Source organism: Poromitra crassiceps (assembly GCF_964638095.1).
Source record: "Poromitra crassiceps genome assembly, contig: HAP1_SCAFFOLD_2250, whole genome shotgun sequence".
Classification (NCBI taxonomy): Eukaryota; Metazoa; Chordata; class Actinopteri; order Beryciformes; family Melamphaidae; genus Poromitra; species Poromitra crassiceps.
Window position 1 is genome coordinate 7,051 of NW_028150175.1, and position 5,474 is coordinate 12,524.

The 5,474-nt window shown below is 45.3% G+C and overlaps 1 pseudogene across 1 annotated transcript; it reads right to left on the reverse strand.

Annotated features, from left to right (window-relative positions):
* Positions 1–201: 201 nt before the first annotated feature.
* LOC310772193 (myeloid-associated differentiation marker-like protein 2 pseudogene) lies at positions 202–3,346 on the reverse strand (annotated as a pseudogene). The gene is made up of 2 exons: positions 3,066–3,346; positions 202–856 (listed from the first exon to the last, which is right to left on the reverse strand). The product of its transcript is annotated as a myeloid-associated differentiation marker-like protein 2 pseudogene (transcript).
* Between the last annotated feature and the right edge of the window lie 2,128 nt (positions 3,347–5,474).

Here is a 5,474-nt window from a genome sequence, read left to right on the forward strand (position 1 = left end):
ACCCCTATCTCTCCCCCCCCCCAGTCATGCCTGTCTCTCCACTGTCAAATAAAGACAAAACCAATCTAAAACCAACAAACAATGAAGTTGATGAATAACTTCTGCCTTGCTGCAATTGCAATGTCTACGGCAGCTGGGAAGTAGCCTATAATGTCTTGACTTCCTCCACCCTTCATCGACATAGTGTTCCTGTAACGGGTGCTACACCACCCGCGACCGGGCCGGTAGCTGTGAGGAGACAAAGCGTATCCTCTGGGAGTAGATCAGGTCGGCCACGTACAGCCCCAGGTTCACAAAGGAGAACACCGCCACCACCACCTTACTGTCCCACGGACACTTCCCCCGGGGGCACGACGACGGTCGAGACGGAGAGCCGTACTTCGAGTCGAAGCAGAACACCGGCCACACCACCGACGCGCTCAGGTAGAGCAGCACGGCCAGGAGGGTGTACACCACCACGAAGCGGTCGAAGGGCATGCAGCGCACGGGCTTGGTCCTGCCGCACACGGTCAGCACGACCACCAGCGAGGTCAGGGCGAAGCACAGGGCGTAGACCACCACGCAGTAGATGGTGGCGGGGTAACGAGAATACTCGCTCCCGTTGGCCAGAGCTCCGAAGATGACGCAGGCCACGAAGCCCTGGACTACTTTGAGCAGGCCGGAGGGAGTGGCCATGTAGCCCACCACGGTCTGGCCCGGTCTGGCTCGGCACAGGACCACCTCCGCCCCGTAGGCCAGGGTGCAGGCGATGGAGCAGACGGTGACGGAGATGCGGAAATGCCGGACGTGGCAGCCGGCGTAGGGGCACTCGGCCTGGACGAAGTAGAGCGGGTAGACCACAGAGGCTGTCACGTACCTGCACGTGGAGACAAGAGACACGAGGAGAGATGTGATGTGATGAAACCAGAGGGTTAGAAGATGCTGCTGCACATTCAAGCTTTCATGTGATGGGAAGGGGTTAAGTTAACACACAATTAACTACAAAACCAAACCTCTTTGTACCCCTGAAATGTCATAGATTTTTCCATCACATAATAACTTTATCTATTTAAATGAACGTCGCTTTACAAATGTAGTGTCGTGGATTGGTAACGCGTTACAATAAAGGTACATTAATTAACAGTTAGTTAAAGATGCTATTGATAACTTTCAACACTGATAACATTCTAGATTTGACCCTCCCCCCCCTTCTCACTTCCATTGCATTCATCTCACAACACAGCTGTTGCTCAGAAACCACCGAGTCTTGTTGAGGCATATGGCCTGTAGATTCAAGAATTTTCAAGATAAACATAAACAGAACATTCATTTCGGACCCGTAACAATTTTTTAAATTATGAATTCACAATCATAGTTTTTTGTAGGAACATTATTCGTCTACATAAAAATGTTATCAATAGGACAACACTAGAAGGACCGGGAATTGCATTACTACTAGAATGACCGTAAGTGGTCATTTTGACCACTAGATTCTAAACTCTATAATTTCTCATGATAAATACCCAATTGAGAGATTAATGCATTCATTGTGTTAAGATATTTTTTGAAAATATTAAATCACACCAAAATGTGCATTTGAACAAGTTTAAAGAAGTGGTAGATGTGCATTTTAACAAGTTGAAAGAAGTGCCAGAATTGCATAACTAATAGAATGGCCATAAATGGTCATTTTGACCATCTCCAATTGAGAGATTAATGCATTTATTGTGTTAAGATATATTTAAAAAATACAAAACAACACCAAATAGGTCTAGAACCCTGGGAAATACAGTGAGCCTTTTGTGTAATTCATATAAAAACTATTTTAAATGACAATACCGACACTTTTAGGAAAAATCAGGTGCCAGCAGCATTGTATTTTTTTAATTAAACAAAGTGCACATATAAATTTCAAAAAGGTCAAAATGACCGCTGTGCTTAAAAAGCATTAACTAACCCTTAATTCAGTGGTTTTTGTCTAATGTACCCTTTGAGTGAAAATTGATTGATTGATTGATTATTGATTGGTTGTTGATCATTATTGACTCTGTTCAAAAATGATCTATGGCTCTCTCTCTCTAAGCAAACAAATAGGCCGCGGGTTCAATCCCCAGCCTTTGAGCAAACAGCAGTGAACCAAGCACCCCCCTTCCCTGTCACGGAGGACAGCCCTGTGCCGGAGGTTTAGAAACCGTAACATAGAAATTTGAACAGAGTCAATAATGATCAACAACCAATCAATAATGGAAACAAGCTCTTGAGCTTTCTTGTGCCTGTCCCATTGACAGAGTTGGAACTGTATGCATTTTGTATGCTGTTATTTCTGTTCAATAAATAATTCAATCAATCAATAAGAAATCAATCAATCAATTTTCACTCACAACCCCTTGAACTGTTTTGCCATGCCAATTAGTACCCCCTCACTCATGTGTGTGTGTGTATGTGTATGTGTATGTGTGTGTGTGTGTGTGTGTGTATTTATGTATATATATATATATATACACACACACACACACACACACACACACACACACACACACACACACACACACACACACACACACACACACGATGCCTCAACACAACACAACCACAAGACCTTAGTTAACATGAACATCATTGGTTAATAGACACAATAGTTATATGTTCATTAAGAGTTAGTTAATTAATGTACCCTTAATGTAAATTCTTACCCATGGATTTTTAAGGGATCTATTCATGGACTGATTCATGAAAACATTATAAGCCTTAGTGACTTGTTTATGCCTTTTGTGCATTGTTTACAGGGTTATTAATAAGTTATTCATGGGAAGTTCCCTACGCCCTGATTTTTTCATATTAGATGGTAAAAGCAGTCACAGATTAAGGCGTGTTTAAGGTGGTTTCGATTGGGCCTCCATTAATTAATAAATGTCATAACACATTCTAATCATTATGATATGAATTAGGCTAAGAGGGTGAATGAATGACTATCAGTGACACAGTGTTAATCTTATTTTAAGGGACATAGCATAACTGTTGAACGCCTCTTCTATAACGATACAGCCAAATGAGGTGCACGAGGCTTTACTGGAGCCATGCCTTACATGAGTGTTGCCAGGGCAGCAAAGGTCACGGTGAGGTTGTCCCAGGATACGGGCAGGCAGCTGTGGAGACGGGTGGCATCCAAGAAGAACACCAGCACGGACACGGCGAAGCAGAGGCCCCACACGGCCACGCAGAACAGCCCGTACGAACCGCTGTAGCCCGCACTGTGAGCCACCATGGCCACCACCGCGCAGCCCAGAGCCAACTGGGAGAGGCGGGCGGCACCCAGCAGCGAGCAAACGGCCCTCTGGTTGAGGTACGGGCCGGCCTGGGAATCCATAGTGAGGAGGGGGATCAAGAAGTGGATATATGACCTGAAGAGGTGATGATGTCTGTTCTGGATCCTCAAAGACAGCCAAAGAGTTGAACACCAGAAGTCATGAAAACACTGGTCAAGTCAAGTCCAGAGGCGTACAAGTTTAAAGAACCCCCCCTCCACTCAAATTGGAGATTTGATTGGACAAATACTTGGAGCCAATCCCTGTGCAGTATTCAGCAGTTAAACTTAAAAAAATATTTGCATATTTACAGATCTGGAATTTTTAATGAGTGAGAAGGAGGGGGAAGTCATTTTAAGGATTTTAACAAGATAATTAAACGTTTTGTGTGTGCGTGGTATGTTGAAGCTTCCAGTGCTGTCGAGGAGTGACTGGCAGTATATCTGGATGGTCAGGTGTTCCTGCGTGGTATGTGAGTGTGAGTGAATGTGGGAGGGTGGGCGGTGGATTGGGGGGTTTGGGTGGTGAACCACCCCCCCTCGACCTCTGGGTTTTGCCCTCTCCTCCTCCTCTGCTGTCTTTGTGGCGTTTGCCAGGGACTTTGTGAGTATTTTCTGATACTCTATTTCAGTGTCGATGAATCAGAGAGCATGTCAAAAACAAAACACGTCAACAGAAACCCCACAGTCATCAGTCGCTCCAGGAGGAAATCTCCCTTCTGGATCTCCACCACACACGGTCTGTGAGAGCTCAAGCAGGCTGGCTGAGCAGGGCCAACGCACTCACCTCTCAGCGGAGATATCACACTGAGTCATCCTTCAGTTACAAAAATACAGTGTGCCAGTGTCTCAGCACTGAGCAACCCAGCAGATGGGTTGACATTCTCACATCCCGGCGTTATCTTTGATATAAAAACGTATTCCCTTCGTGAAGAGATCCTCTAAGTCCAGGTTGTAGCAGTCTGTTGTTGAGTCTTGTCTTCATAAGGTCCGGCTCGGTCCAGTCAATTAGACGAAATGAGGAAGCGGTCTCCTCACCAAGCTTGTTGGATATCCGGATATGTGTGTGCTGCTGCCATAATACACTCTCACTGCTGAGCCATGTGCACCATGCACTAACTAGCACCTCCACCCCCTCCTCAAATGTCAACTGTCCTTTTCTTACTTTCTCCCTCTGTCATACACTCTTTCTCACACACATTCCCCTTCCTCGTGGTCCCTCCCTCTCTTGTGAGGAGGGGGCATTGCTGGTCACTTATTTAGATCCTGGGGTTGGGCCGAGGGTGTTGGGAGGATGTGAGCATGTGGCTGGGTGGGGGGGGGGGGTCTTATGGCATGCAGGCACATTATAGACCCATGTGGCATGGGGTGACAACACTAAGCCCATGATGTAGAGCAGTGGTTCTCAACGTGGGGTCCGGGGCCTACCACAGGGTCCTTGAAGGGGGGTTCCAGGGGGTCCCCATCAAAATGAGGAATTGATCAACTTCACCATTACAGTACTTCATTTACAACACGTGAACACAATTAGAGAATGTGAATCACTGTTCTGATCATAGTTTCATCTCTCTACCTACAATACAGATATAGTCATGGGATTCTGGATAAAATCATATCTAAAATAATAATAACTAATAATCTCAGGTTTGGGTTTGAGAGAGACATCTCATCATCAAACACGAGTGAGTGCTTCTAATGTGGACTAAATTAGGGGTCTTGATATGAAAAAGGTTGAGAATCACACATTCATTTTCACTAACACTGTCAAGTGTTTCATTCTTCATATTCATGTCTGTATTTTTGCAAGTTTGAGAGAATTTCTGCTGGAAATAGGAGCAGCAATTTCCCCGCTTGCATTCTGTGAAGACCCGGCCCATCTCTGCTCTCTGATTGGCCTGGTCCTGCATCTCGCCGAGCTGGCCCTGCAAATCAGTGGGATTTATGACATCACTGATGATGTCACAGTGGGATTTCATCAGTGGGATTTATGACATCACTGTTGATGTCACAGTGGTATTTATGACATCACTGATGATGTCACAGTGGGATTTATGACATTGGGACATGGGACAGACAGAGAGACAGAGAAACAGAGCCCTAGCTCCCATTTCTATACTGATGATGATGATATCCATTCCTGTATAAAGACCAAACTCTATGAGGAGATGAATTACACGTACGTTGTCACATC